The 15,915-nt window shown below is 41.4% G+C and overlaps 1 protein-coding gene and 1 long non-coding RNA gene across 5 annotated transcripts in view; one reads left to right on the top strand and one right to left on the bottom strand.

Moving 5' to 3' along the window:
* The window catches only part of LOC105674000 (zinc finger protein rotund-like), a 151,342-nt gene that overhangs the window by 100,807 nt on the left and 34,620 nt on the right, over nt 1-15,915 (top strand). The gene's annotated exons all lie outside the window — the stretch shown is intronic.
* LOC105674007 (uncharacterized) overlaps nt 12,435-15,915 on the bottom strand; it is a 39,067-nt gene continuing 35,586 nt past the window's right edge. The window contains exons 3-5 of one of the 3 annotated variants that reach the window (XR_010890942.1): nt 14,597-14,713; nt 14,172-14,232; nt 12,435-14,102 (exon numbers count right to left, since the gene is read on the bottom strand). This is a non-coding gene — a long non-coding RNA (uncharacterized lncRNA). The remainder of the gene's footprint in view (nt 14,103-14,171; nt 14,233-14,596; nt 14,714-15,915) is intronic. The other 2 variants (XR_001101041.2, XR_010890943.1) reach the window with 2 other exon arrangements.

Genomic DNA, 15,915 nt, shown 5'->3' with positions numbered 1-15,915 from the left:
GATCGAGTAATGCCGCGGCGTACACTGTTATCTGCGTATCTACGCTCGGTAATCGGATTTAATTGACGAGACCGTAGATTGAAGGTAGCAGGTAATCGTGATGTCTTCTTCGTTATAATGCGATTCGATAAGATGCATATCGCCGTGTGCCACTGTGCGTATCACAAACCCGACTTTGTGATACGCACAGGACGATTGGTCTTCGACAAAAAAAGAAATCGATAAAAGATCCTTGTCGTATACATTAACCCGTCGATAATTATTTGTTGGATTTTATTATTATGTATTCCAATGAGTAAAAGGAGATTGTTGCATAATCAAATTCATTTAGAAGTTTCTTGAGAAATAAAATTGCATTAAGCATCTTTTTAGTTTTCTTTCGAGATATTTTGACTTTTGCGTTTGTATATATTAAAAAATGTTTTTTTATTATGTTACAAAATATTTTCCACAAAACACTTCTTCTTTTAAAGTAAATCTTTCCCGTAAAATTGTAAAATTTTACGAGTAGTCTGTTAAAAAATATGTTTTTTGATATCTCAACTGATCGTTTTCAAAATCTTAAGTGACTTTCAAAAAACAAATTAAAAACAAATGCATCCATTTACACTATAATTATGTGTCATTAATTTTTACCAATATTTTAGTTTTCTTTTTTTTTTTTTTTTTATAGTAGAATTTCCAATTTCTAAAATCTTGAGAACTTTAAAGTATTTATAATATCCTTTTATATTATTATACAATTTTTTTGCTTAAATCGACATTTAATAACACAACGGAAGAATAAGTATCTTTTCCTTTATAAAATAACAGTTTAAGAAAGCAAGTGATTAGATCACTGTCAAAATAAATATAAATTGAATTGTATTTAATAACAGAATATTACGCCGTTAAGCGCTTCAATTTTCCATTTTTCTCAAAAACGTCTCCACATTGTTATTATAATGCAAATCGATGTAATACAAAATAAGTGATAAATTCAATTGTTCAAGATTTTTGACTCAATTCACTTTTACAATAGTCCGCACAATGTATTACAATTCTTTCGCTCACCCTTCACGAGGCAATACGTTTTCGTCAGCGATTAGCGATGTTTTCATAAAGTAGCGTTAAGCGCGACGGGCAAATGAATTGAAATGAAAATAAAAACTGTCGATGAATGGAGCAGGTTGAGCCTAGAGTTCAGCCGGATCGCAATCGGAGCACAGGAGCGTAGAGAAGAGAAGGGGGGGGGGAGAGAAGCAAGGAGTGATTGAAGAGGGAGGGGAAGAAGGACGTCGGGCAGCGCGCGGCAGCCTCCCACGCCAAACAAAAGTCCTTAAGCCTTAGACTGAACATGATATCCCATTTACTGTCTATGTACTAAATTTCCAAATCCAAACTCTCCCTCCCTCCTCACTTTCTAAGCGTCGTCTCTTATGTACCGCGGGAAGCACAATACCCCTCCTTCCTCCTGGTCTTCGACCCTTCGTCTCTACTACTGTCGGAGTTATGTAACCGTCCCGTCTGTCCGTCCATCGTCCATACGTCCGTCGACGTGTTTCTGACAGACGTGCTCTTTCTTCCTTGAATGAGGCGGGATTAAGAGGCACGATAGATTCTTTGATTCGGGACAAGGGTGATCGCTCCGTTCGCATGATCCGAAGGTCGCCGAATCCGCGCGACTCCTTATCGCGGTAGAAATTCCAAGACTCACCTCTTCGCGGCGCCGCGCAGAAACGCACTCGCACTTTCATATAATGGTGATTTATGAGATATTTTTCAAAACGTTAAGAACGATGAATGATCGTAATTTGCAAACTGCAAGTTTCATAAGCGAGACGAGTAAATTGTGCTTCCTTAAGCGCATGATATTCACATTGTAACGCCATTGTAATTACTCGCGAGATTGTACTCGAGACCTTCGATTGACGAGCGTCCATTAATCATCGATTCCTGCGGTGAAAAAATCTTGTGCGTGAATCAATGTGAAATGTCGGCGTTTGCGTCATTTTAGCGCTTCTTATCGTAGGAACAGCCCTGATTCGTTCAATTCAGGCTTGAGGATTCGTATTGAGAACCACTGCGGAAGCACGTATTCAGATATCTCACAATCAGAGGTAGCGTGATAATGCGTGACAATTCGAATTTACTTGCAATTACCTGTACGCCGCGCGATCACGTGATCGTTAGAAAGGCGATTAAAGTGCCTCCGTATCAGTTCACCTTTTTGTTTTGTTTTTTTTAGTCCCTCGAACCCCGGTTCGTCCGCTTGCCTACCTCTCTTCAGTTCTCTTCTCGCGCGATGTCTTGCTCTTTCCCTTTCTTGATCTGCGTCTAACCAAGGGACCGTAACTATTTCACTCGATTCACCATCCTTTTTTCATCTTCTTTTGTGGTTCCTTCATTCTTTATTTCGTCTTAGCGAGATCTGTGACGAAAGTGTAAGCCACTCGGCTTGGCATTATAAATTATTTTTTATCGATCGACTCTTCCTTTCACGCTTTTTCTATCTCTTTTTTCCAAAATCGAAAAATTTACATCTTACAATTTTCTTCGCGTCTTTTTTCCTTTCTTTTTTTTAATCAAACTGGTTTGCAAAATTTAATTTAAAAAATTTTAATGATTTTTGTCCTTGGCTTTTAGAAAAAGCGTAGAGTATTGCGAAATTTTATCGATTTGCATCGACAAGATTTTAAATGTCGAAAGAAAAAACTTTCTCGCTTAAAATGAACTGAAAATTATTTCGTAATGCGATATTAATTTCTACTCCACGCTGCGACTTCAATCAATTATCCGCACAGTATATTCTCAGTGATAATTTAGTGATGATTGCGACACTCGCGTCTATCATAAATCGTCCATCTGAAATGAAAGAAATTATTGAGCACTCGCTGAAGTAATTGCACGCGTCGAAGAGCCGTCTCGTGCCGCGAAAATGAGACAGATCGCACACATTCGGCGTGCGCGGCGAGAATGCGGGTCATTGTCTCGCGGGGGGAAGCATCGGTCGCGTGGCGTACTTTTTACCGCGGACGGTCGCCTATCCCCGGCTCGAGTCTGGTGTACTGGGTGAATGGGTAAAAAGTCCACGGGACTGCAGGGTTCGATAGGTAGTCGCTGCCGTGCAGAAAATGGGGAAAGGGCGGCGCGGCTTACGGACCGAGGACACGTTAGGGATCGGGGTAGGGAGTATAAAGAAAGACTGAGCAAGAAAAGAGAGTAAACAAGACGAAGCGAAGTAGTGCTCGCCGGTGGCTGCCGGTCGTAAATCTGTGGCCGGGCCTCATCACTGACTGAATATTCTCTCTCTCTCTCTACCCAATATGCTCGCTCCCACCTCTTGTCCGGCTCTTTTCCCTGTCGATGCTTCTCTTCCCGTTTGCCGGTCTCTCTCTCTCTCTCTCACTCCCGCAGGAGCCCAGCATCCTCTTGCTAACTCTCTATCTCCACTTGATTTCCCTCCTTTTTTTTTCTTCTCTTCCAACTCGCTCTCCGTCCCGCTCTCCTTCCCTTATCCGCTTTTTTTTTGTTGGCGCGACTAACGAAAATGGGCCCCGCGGCCTCCGGTAGCCGATTCCCTCGGAAATTGAGTAGCTATAAAATTAATTATCCGCCGTACTTTATCGTTCCGCGCCGTCCTGGGGCCGTGGCGCGTCGACGTGAGCGGCGCGCGGTCTCTCCTCCTTTTCCCCCTGCTTCCTGTGTTCTCGAGTATGTGGCACCGAGACGAGTTCTGGCCGACTGGAAAGCCTCAAGGACCGAAACGAGGATATCGATACGATCGTGATTACGGCCGTTTCCGAGCATTCGGGGAACGATTCGCCGGCCAAGTGGCGATGTCGAACAAGTGAAGTGACCGGCGCTTGTCGAACGAACAACTTTTATCATTAAAAATGAAGAGTCGTTTAAAACAGAGGCAGCTTTTAATATTGGCGCTAAAAAATAATTTATTTCTAATTTCAATTTGTGATTGTCTCATTACGATATTATTGCTAAATAATTATTACAATTTACACGCAATTTCCATTAATTGATATCACTCGTTGAGTCATTTTTGTATTTTTCAATAACTTTTATGCGATCATTTTATCTCCATGTAACAGTTTGCAATTTTTCATTCGTTTAGTACGAAATTCCACCGAGATGTTCGCCACATTGCCAGAATTAATATGTCTGAAGTTATCGCGCGATTACAATCAAGCCGGGCATGTCAACCATACGTATGCTCATTCCGCTCGAGCGCGGCTCCTTCGCTCACTGTTTGATTTTAAAGTCGCGCTTAAATTTAACGGTCCTTAATGAAGCTCCTTTCCGCGGGTCGGGACGATGTTACGGAATTAATTAGAGAGCTGCTCTGCCCCATTTAAGTTTACGACCGCGAGTTTACGTTAATTATTACCAAGAACTAGTTGTAATTAGTCTCCTCGAATACAAAATATCGGTTACAATGGATGGAGAGCGAAAAGAAATGGCAGCGCGAGCAATCTCGTAAAACTCGCTAATAGCAGATTTCTTCAAAACGCTGGGCACACTTCGTACTTATCGCATCTCGCATTCGATTCCGATTAATCGAGCGAGCACGCGCATTCTGTCAGTCGAGTTTTCGTGTGAGTTTCCGACTACTTTCTACGGATGTGTTTTTGTTCCAGACATTTAAAACGCTCGTACACAGTGCGCTAATTCAGCGATCTTATCACAGGGAAAGTTAATATCTACTTCGCGTGGAATTATCAACATTTGAACATGAATTTCTATCCGACACATATCTCGGCGTATATCTCGATCGTTATTGAATTATTGATTTTAACTTCGACTATATTAAGCGATATCTCAAGCGGAAAATTATTATTGAATAAGTTTCCGCTCTTCAATTAACTTTCCAATATAATTTATTATTTGCTAATTCATCTCGAAAATGTGTAGAGCACATAGCTTTACACGGCCATCTACATTGAGCTCTCTGCGCATTAAATGGTCCGTTTGCAGCGCCGTTTCTTTCGGAAAGCGTCTTAATTTTTCAGCCGCGCCGAAATGTAAATCATGAGCCGATATCGCGAAGCACCGAGAGACGGATCCGTAACGAACCGACGAAAGCGATCATAGTCGTTCGCTCTCGATCTCCAGCCGTTGTTAAGATCGTATCACGCGGTTCAATGAGCCCCTCTGTTGCGATCCTGCGAGACAGGAAACTTGACGACGTCCGCGTCTCGCGTCGGCTGGCGAGATGTGCGTTAGGTGCACACCCTGCCTTCTCTATCCTCTCTATTCCTCATTTTCTCTCCCCACGGGGGATATCCAATGAGAACGTTTGGCCATACGTGGATGTCTGCTTGAAAGAAGGAGAGAAAGAACGAGAGAGAGAGAGAGAGAGCGAGCGAGAGGTTCTTTTGGTGCGCCTTTCCTAGGGATGCTGCCCCCGACCGAAAGTCAGGTTCCCATGCTCTCTATCTTCCCGTCCTCGTCACTTTTCGAGGGACCCACGGCCTCTCTCTCCATCTAACGAGCCTCAGTCTGCCACCTGTCCCTGCGTCTGGACCCCGAAGAAGGGACGACGTCTTCCTACTTGTAGAACACGCATAGCGGTTACCCGTTCCTTCGCTCGTACAACTTCCTCGTGTGTTTTCTCCTCCCCCGCATTCCACTCCTTGCATTATTCTTGTCTCGGCTCCTTTCCGCTCTTACTCTTCACACTTTATTTTCGTACCGTCGCTGCCGTATTTTCGCTGTGGGGGTTTTTTTTTTTATATACAATTTCGGCCAGCTGCAAATAAACTGACTAAATTGTTTCAAGAACCCCGCTGCGACTATCGATTAATTTTCGGTGATTACGCAAATAACTGAACCGCGATAATAATGGCCGAATCAATAGCGCCGCTCTCGAATAAAAACGACAGCTAGCTGGAGGCAAAGCGGCGCGGTGTACATTATCCTGCAATCCGCACTGTATTAGCGCCGCGCCATCTCTCGCGAGAACCTTTCTCTCTCTCTCTCTCTCTCTCTCTCCTGACTTTATTCATTTTACATTTAATTTAAGGAACTCTCGCGCGATATATTATCCCGCAGCAATTTACGACGTCGAGGACGACGTTATATTCGGCCTCCTCCTCGTCCATATGTCCCAGACTACTTTTAGGCGGGCTAATCGAATTTTGATGTCACGTCATTTTACTTTATAGCTATTTAAAGAAATATCCTTCCGGTGAGCTCTCGCGATAATATCGATTTACTTATCATAATTGACGGCGATGTGCGAGACAGTGAATATTCAAGAAATATATGTATATATATTTCAGGAGGGTCTCATTTATAAAATATCACTGTATAAAATTGCATTATAAAATTGACATATTCGCATATCGAGAGCATGCTATATGTAACATGGTCGAATGCACAGGAAAAGGAACTTTTAAATTATAAAACTGATTAAACGATAAGACGTAATTGCTTCAATCGTAAAATGAAAAGGTGGAACGAAGTAAGGATTGTACGAATTAATAACACACAAGTGATATCCTCACTTTACTTTTTATCCGAGTTTCTCAAATATGTTTCTTTATAATTTTTCAATTAACTTTGAGAGCAATTTTGAGAGAATCATTGTATTACGTTGTTCTCCTAAGAGGCGAATATAATATCCGTCTCTGCCTCTCTCTTATCACATCGCTTTACTCTTCCATCTTCGAAATGGTATCTCATAGGTCTTCATAGGTATCTCCGAATTGTGTGAGAACCGGATACTCGATTCGATGCCCGCAACTCCTCGGTGAAAACGATCCAGAGGGATTCCCCCGGATTGATTTAGCGACCTAATGACGAACCAAACCTCCCACACGATCCATCTATACACTCCGCCGCGGCCCGCAGGTATTTTTTACCTGGATTTTCAAGGGCCCGCCGACATCTGGTCAGATTTTGTTTCACAAAAAAGTTCAGCGTCCCCTTATCAAATATGTGCTCTCTCTCTCTTTCTCTTCCCCTTCTCTCTCTCTCTCTCTCTCTCTCTCTCCGGGGTTCTCTTGTGGGAACGGCAAGCTCAGTAGACGATCGACTATATCGAATAACCAACTAATCGGATCCTCTCGTGAACGATTTTTACTCGTCGTTAAAGACAGGACGTCGCTTCCCGCGTTCGTCGCCCGCCAGACACTTGTCCCTTTTGTGTCGACTGCGCGTGCCCTCTTCTCTCCCCGAACGCGTGCAAATGTTTTCGCGCGGGAAACCGACAAGCAGGCGAGCAGACGACGCGACGCAAGGGGGACGCGAGCACGCGTGCTCGCACTGCCACGCTTTTTTCTTTTCTTTTTTTTTGCCGGATACAAATTTACGGCGGAAGGTCCTTCCGCACAATGTGTCAAAATCCTGGACTACTCGCGCGTCCTTCCTCCTCACCTCTCCTCCATTTCCCCCTCCCCCCTCCCCATCGATCCTTCATCTTACCGTTGCACTGCATGAGGCCCCTTTTTGTAAGAAAAAAAAAAAAAAATGAATAAAAAAAAACGCAGCTTCCCTTCCACGCGCCACATGGCTCGTTGCGTTTTTTTCACTCGCGGCTCCCCTATTGGCTCCCTCTCTCGTTTTTCCCGGTTCCTGAATCTTAGATTCGGACTCCCCTGTCCACGATGGATCCCGCGTCCAACGTCCGGCAAGACCGGGGTCGCCGCGATCAGGGTAACGAATTCTCTTTATTTTTTTCTCCGCTCCTCTCCTCCTCCCTCTTCCTCTCTTCGCCTTCCTCTTCGTGGATCGGTTGGCGCTCGGCTTCCGTCACAATGCGAGGAAAAAAAATTTCATTGAAAATTTACTTAACGGTACAACCAAAACTGGGCCCGGTGTTAACTATAATGGGGTTTCCTTCTCTTGCCCCGCGGGTCAGTCCGAACGAACAGAACCAAGGATACGTTAATGTCTCCATCGTACATCATCGCATTTTTGTAACGAGTTTTTCAACATGCCTTAATCGCAAAAGCGTAAATATTATATTTATAAAACATTGAAGTATGCCTAAAACTGAAGCTTTTTCGTGGATAACAACGTGGACAAGTAACAGTACGGTATTTAATTATAAATCTATATATATTTGTGACGGATGATATTGTAAGACATTATAAATCAACTCCACTTAATCATTTAAGTTTCAGCAGTACATGCATAGAAATAAATTTAACTGAATAATGTGAAAATAAGTATAGCTACGAAAAGATTTGAAACACATGTCGCATCTATTATTTTTCTTTGCTATACATTGCGAGAAATGCTGAATAAAAATAGGAATTAGTTTTTTTTATGTTGCATGACTTTTAATCTAAAAAATTAATCTCTTGTGAATCTCGCGATAAAGTTATATAAAGTGAATTAGAAAATGACCTTGCTGTATTAATTCTAGCAGCCATTGAGCTTGTGTCATAAAATTGTTGCACTAAACTGTGCCTCGATATATCTTTAAATATATTTTTAATTCGGCCAGATTAAAAGCAAGGAGAATAAATATTATCCGCGCATTAAAATTACATTTATAAAATTTATAAAATTATAACTCACACAAATTATGTAGCTTAATCGATAGAGAGATATTTTCGGATATCTTTGCAAATTTGACGAAGTAAAGAAGTATATTTTTATTAAATTTATGAAAATTATATTTATCTGAATTATTTATAGTATTTAATAGACGCTAAAAATATATTTTATAAAACCATATATTTAAAGTTGTGTAGGATCTTTCCATATTATTGTCTTAATAATTTTATTTTTGTCGTTAAATATAGCTTATTATCAACGAGCCATCTAAAAAGAATATAAATCACATTTTGAGATACATTATTGAAAACTTTGACATCTTAACAATCTATTTTAACAAGATTTTCAAAAGTTTGCTCGTGCCGCTTGGAAACAGATATTATAATTAAAAGTTAAAGTATAATACTAAGAATCACAAAGCGCAGGTTTGGATCTTTGTCGGAAAATCCGCTCTGCGGATTTCTATACACTCGCGTAGAATTACGTGCGCACGTCGTACGCACGCGGCATTATCGCGACCGGCGGCACGGCGATCGGTGTTTTTCCGAGACGAGTCCCGGTGGCGAGGGTGAGAGTAAAGGAATCAACGTCGGTTTTTGACAGGAGAGAATCGGGATCAATGGGAAATTTGCACGGCTAAACGGATTACAGATGTTTTCGGGCCCCGGCGGCACAATAGCGCGAGCCCGAAAGTCGTCTCGAAGCGATTCCTCGATTCGCGCTATTCAGAAGAATCGAAAATCCCGTGCCACTCCTCCTCTTCTGGCTGGGGCGCTCTTTTATCCTTCCCTTCCTTCCTTCCACCTCCGCGTTTCGCCCATCCCATCTGCCTGTCTTCGCGCTCGTCGGGAACGATAGTCCCGCGACACATTTGGAATATTTTTGGAAAGTATGAATAATTCGTGCTGTAAAACGCTATTTCTGATTTTCCTCCCCATCTGCTTCCTTTTACTACGCTGCCGCGGTCTTCCCTTTGCATCTTTCGCGCGATTTCTCACACACGTCGTCTAAACATTGGCATGAGAATCGGTAATTACGGCGCATTTCTACAATTAGAACTGTAATTTCGTAATTTCGTAAAAATTGATTGCGTAGAACTTTGCGCAATTGTTGCAACTATTTCAACACCGCGTTTAAATTAGAAGATTGAATGTAAATCGCAAAAATAGCATTTGTTATAGATTATTTTGAGATAGCTTGTGTGTAGAGAATAACAATATTATTGCGTACTAATCTATTTAAATGTAGTATAATTATTCCGTTACTTATCGATGCAAAATAGGGCAAAAAGCGAGGAGAGCAGAATTACGAGAAGGGTTTAGCGGAAGCAAATGCGTGATTAAGGCCAGCGCTGCACTTGTTCCGAAGTTGTGTCGGGGACCTATTTGTGACCGGCCGATCATTGAAAATCAGAGCGACGGCAAACGACTCCGGGGCTGTCTTCATCCTTTGCCCGCCCACTCGTTCTGTTTTGTTTGCTCGTTTGTCCAATACCTCGGACACAGGTCAAGAGCCTTTTGGGATCTGGCTCCCAGGGACATTTCACGCCCATCTTGCGATTCGGATGAGCAGACCGGCAGTTCCGCTTTAAAACAATTTTCGGCATCGGCATAGGAATGGCGTATTTGTACGCAAACTTGTCGCTCGGCAGATTGAATTCGATCTAACAGATTTATCAGAATGTACTGTGCAATACGAGGTGGATTTACGTATATTAACTCGAAGTAAAGTGACTTTACAATAGTAGTGACGTTTTTGAATGAAAGAAAGTACATATAAAGATCCAAGTCTGCAGATAAATGTTGCAACGCAAAAATTAATTAATTTATTAATTAGTAATTTTAAATAAATTTTAAAATTTTATCATCTAATTATATATACTAGGATATAATTTATTCTTTAAAATTACGTGGTTTGACTCATCTGATAATAATTCTACTTACACGTTACGTTTTAATCGTTTTTTCATCAGTGGAACGGCGACAAAAAGTATTTGCACTTGTTCGCTGCTACTACTTTTTCATCACACCTGTTCTTAAGCAAAGTGAATAAAAAAGGCTTCACATATCGCAAGAAGCATTTCCGTCTTCGTAATCCAGGTACAATGAAAAGTGTTTTTATAGTGCGGTAAAAAAAAAAACGCAAAAAAGGGGCACCGCGATCGATACACAAAACGGATTCATCGTGTTTGCAGCCTCCCCCTTATCTACAATTTTCCGGCGCTTTTTGCTATTTTTCGACCTGTAACACTTTTCGCCTCGTTGCTTGCGACGTGTGTACCTGTTGTAAAAAAAAATTCCCTCCAACACTCTGAGCCAATTTAAATACCAAACCACAATTGATAAGCTGTGTTGAGTTCTTAACATTGAATTTTAGTCTCTCAATTGTGTGTAAAATCACAAGTGTCAAATGTAACTGCACTTATTAATATTATACGAAAAAAATTGATTAACAAAGTTTATTAAAGAAATTAATTATGAAGTAATTTTATTTTGATTACGAATAAAAATTGCGCTCCTGCGATAAAAATCTTTTCTTATTTCTCTTTTGAATATTTTGATGCGAGAAAATATTGACGAAATATTAACGAAATCAATATTTCAACTGAAAATCACCGTTTGACGTGCGAGTGAAACGGACAGGCGATAGTCGTCGACGACTTGGCCCGCCCGCACGCGTCTTCGCTCTACAAAAAGCGGCCTTTTGATATTTCCTAATCTGTAACACCTTTCGTCTCCTTGTTTGAGGCGTGTGCCACTCGAAGAAAGGGGGTTTCCGCTTTGCGGCTTGAACACGGCCGTGCGGTTTCATGCGGGCCCCATCGCTTTGTTGCTCGAGCCAATTTGGGTATTGAACTGCGATCGGGAAAAGGGGTTCGTGCCTCTTCGCCCTCCTACCCCTATCCTCTTTACGATTCTCTCCTCGCGTTCGTACATATAAATCCACCTCGATAGCATTGTCGGCGGTATTGAGCCATCAAAATATTAAGGGTAGCGGCGCGCTTGCTGCTTACAGGTGCACCAGCTTTTTGTAGACGGTCTCTCATTGTGCCATCGTGTTTCTCCGCGCCGGGAAAAAAAGGGGTTCGATGTCGACGGATTTCCCCATTGATCGTCCCTCGTTACTTCGTAACGATCGATTCACGTCGCGTGATTTTCTCGCGGCGCATAATGGGTGGCAACGAGCGTTTATAGGGTTTCGATACGCTCCATTCATAATCATAAACGTTGATCTTAATCGTTGGATAACTAGTGCCGCATCGATTTTACCTTTTTATTCGAAACCCAACCGTCAACGACGTATTGAAAGATATCCAAATGTCGCGATAAGTGACAGTTTTGAAATTAGACTTTTACCGAGAAGACTTCTTCATTCTCGAATATATTTCTCTACTGATGTAATTACTTCATTAAATTGAAAATATACATTTCACACTTAGATATTATACCAAAATACGTTTAGACTCAGCATATGGATAATTAATACGCGCAGCATACACTTGATTCGATGTGATTAAGAAAAATTGCATCTGGCTATTGCATGACTAATGTCGAGCGAAACAACGTGTAGATCGCAAGTAATGCGTCTTGCGAAAATCTATCGAGGGCCAGCGGATTATCGACAGGTGCGCTAGGTTGTCCTAATTCTCCTTTCTCTCTTTTGATTCGAGGAAGGGTTCGTAACGCGGCCCGTTTAGCAGGCTTATTGATCGCACGCTATATTTATCGATCGATTTGCGTAACTTTTCTCCTATTCTGCCCTCTTCGCTAGGTAATTCTTTTGGGTGCTTGATTGAAAGCCTCAATATGCTTAATAATTCAGCTTCCGATCACGCCACGTCAAACTTGACACGGATCTCCCTTAAAATCATTCTCGCCAAAGTAGCCGTTTCAGCTTCGGCCTATTTAATTTGTAATTGTAACGCGAATGAAGTGAACTTTGGAATAAACTACTGATACAAAATTATCGTTATACTATGATGATAGCTTATAAGCACATAATTGTTGTATAATTTTTAAATTCACATAGTTTATATTAGAAAAAAAAAGTATTAACCAGGACTCCGCTCTTTTTCTGCCCACACATTTTGTTTATTATGTTTAAATAAACAAATCTGCTACGTTTTATTAAATGAAACTTCTTTCGTTAATAACTTTTTAATAAACAATGACCACCGGCTAAAACCTTTTTTTGTCACTCAGGACCTTGATAACATATGTCAAGGTCAAGGTTGGGAGATGAATTCTTATCTTTTAATTTTTATTCAAATTTTTATATACAATAAAAGAAATATTATCCTGAATAGAAGAATATCGTATAGTTACAGAAGCAAAAATGCATTTGATTCTCCACGTTAACATCTGGAAGCGCTTAGATTAGAATAGTTAGCTCGAATCCTTGTAAAACGCTTGAGAATTGCAAACTTTGCTATCGCTATGCTTTGCGATTTTTAGCCGGATTTCTCGGTCACGCGGTCATTCAGTCACCCGCTCACCTGGCCGTCGATGACGCGACGGAAAAACACCCTGTCGCGTGGTGAGTGCGGAGAAGGGTGGGGGGTGGAGGGGAGATCTCGGAGGACCCGGGTATGCGCTGGACCCCCATGAGTTCCCATGACCTCGGCCGACCCCGAAGATCGAAAGAGGGAGGAGAGTGCGCTACGCGGCTTTGACCTCAGACAGAGGTTACGCATATGTTTCGTGGCCGTTGTTGCGACTTCCTGCATTTTTGAGAAATTTTCCCAAAAACGTGGACCCTCAACTCGTCCTGTCCGGCCGCGAAGCCCGCATCGGGCTCCGAGATCGTGCGAGATAGGTATTTCCAGTAACGCCCATATTGCACATTCGTAGGTAAATAATATGTTCTCCGCTCCAGTGCTGCCCTCCACTGTAATTCTCATTTCTACCGGTGACGAAATGTCTTGGGAAACGCTGTCGTTCGTTCGTACGCCCTTGACCAGATTTCAAAAGATGCAAATTGATTTTGATTCGGCATTCAATGTATAGGTACTATTTTTGACAAACATGTCTTTTTTACATCTATATATACTTATATTTCTGACAAACGTCTTCGCACATCTCGATCGAAATATATTAATTTTGATTTTTAAAGATTGCTTATAGATTGTTAACGTCTGAAGAACAAAAAATGCTTCTCTCTAGCGTCTAATATTTCGGCTCCGATAAAGATTTACTATATCAGCATGTTTCTTTCAAAAGTTTGTGGAAAAAAAGGAATAAAAATAGAAATCACAAGGCGAGTGATGGAAAGCGTCCACTGTCAAAGACCTGATTCGGTGTGAAACTTACGACTGAATTCTTCTCTTGTTGCGTATGCCTTATGAATATTTCTACCACCCTTTATTCCATACATCTTCTACGGTCTCTTTTCGGTGTAAAAGAATTCAATGAAAAAAAAAGGAAAACGGAGACAAGGCTCAACGGAGACTATTGCGAAATAATCGTAAATTCATCGTGTAGAAGTAAATGTAGATCCTTTCGTTATTAACGGAACTTCCTCTCTACTCTCTGTTCGGTTTTTTTGAGACTTCTAAATCCTTTTGGCATGGACTAGTGTTTTTCTCCCGATTTTTTCTCATCAAACTGCAAAAAAATTTCAGGTTAGAATGCGCGACAGAATGGTAACATTTAGGCGAAACGTATATAATTTACCTAAGAAGATATAACCTCCACGTCAGTTTTTCTATCCACAAATCATATCTCAGTACGTCGCCTCTCGAAAAAAAAGGTATAGTTATCTGTGTTTAAAATCTGTCTAATGGCTAACAATGTTTGCGAGAAATCAAGGCATTCGAGTTTTCTATAAATATGTAACGTTTCGTTTTTGCTACTCAAAACGGCACAATTGGTTGCGAGAATTGCCCTTTCAAAGTTTCGAATAACGGTAAAATTTGAAAATTTTTCAAAAGAGACGCAAGTAAAATGGCCGTGTTTCGATATATTTCTATCTATAATCATGTAAACAAGCACAAGTTCTCTACAAGCTACAACATATACACGAATTAGAAGCTAGCAGCCTCTGCTGAAGTTTGCAAATGCGATTATTTAAGGACAATATAGTAGCACAAAGTACTTACAAATTGTAAATCCATGTTGCAGGAGAAAATTCCGCTTTAATTTTGCACAAACGATCTTATTTATTTAATTTATCTTGAAAGTACACATCCACGATTTTGGATTTTTGCAAGTTTTCTCTGAAAAAAAGATATAAGTTATTTACATTTTCTGCTTTTCTTAAATAACCTAACTTTGTTTTTCGATTATTCAAGTGTAATCGATTTAAGCGCAATTCACAGGTTCAATATTATTAATAGATGGCGCGTGAAATCTTTCACTCCACTTGTGACACCTTGCATCTTTTGTCTTGTCACGCGCATTTTTAATAAAATCGACAATAATATCTCGTCGTCGATTCGGCGCTCCTCGCGTCTTTCTACATTTATCATAAAGGAGCAACCGGGTGTTGGGAGTGTCAGGAGGAGTTCGAAAAGAGCCAGGCCTCGGCTACGCTTTGACACCCGTCCCTAATTCGTCCGGCTATGGGATCTGTGCGGGGGCCGAGGTGGAATCGAAAAAAACGTACCGAGTTGGCCCAACGGAGTACATGTTCTCGTTGTTGTCGCGTGTTATTCGTGACGGGAACGTCAAGCCGTGACCGTTTCTTATACACAAACGGCTGAAAGTTCTTCGTATTACAAGCAGCGTGGGGAGAGAGACTCTCTTCGATTTCTTTCTTTTTAATGGAACTCGATTTGGTCATTTGGTTTTGCCCGATTATCGCGTTTAGTTGATCTCCGGCTGAGCAAGTATACATAATGTGTACGATAATAAAATGATAACTCGTCATTTATGTTTATCGCGATGACCTTGTTTGGCGTAGCAATTTAAAACACTCCATTTTGAAAAAGTTTTTATTTTATGCTCTCTAAAATTATTGACAGAAAACGTTGAATGCGTTTGACAAAAATTTTATTCAGATTGTAACAAAAAACTGCGTTCGATTGTTGCGCTTTTAAGAGTATTCGATGTATACGCACGATCCATCGCAATTTGCATACGGAAGTGGAAACACTCGCGCACATACGGCATATGTTTCGCGTCTGAAAAATCACCTCAACGTACGCGCCGTCGGGATCCCACGGAATCCTCCCCGTAGCGGCGGGGTAGAAAAATCGAAAATTAAATCCCCTGGAATGCAGCGCGACAAAATCGCGATGAATCCGGCATAAGGAAGCCGCCAATTTTCCGCGACCATCATTAATCTTCGCGCTTAAGTGGGAAAAATATTTGCATATCGGGTTACGTCGCGCCGGCTTGATCGAACGAGCGTCCCACGGATCGGAGAGGGACGGAAAATTGGCGAGAGGGATGTGAAAGAGCGGTGGAGCAAGGAATG

Source organism: Linepithema humile, chromosome 6 (assembly GCF_040581485.1).
Source record: "Linepithema humile isolate Giens D197 chromosome 6, Lhum_UNIL_v1.0, whole genome shotgun sequence".
In the NCBI taxonomy this organism is placed as follows: domain Eukaryota; kingdom Metazoa; phylum Arthropoda; class Insecta; order Hymenoptera; family Formicidae; genus Linepithema; species Linepithema humile.
This window is presented reverse-complemented; position numbering and strand designations above follow the sequence as displayed.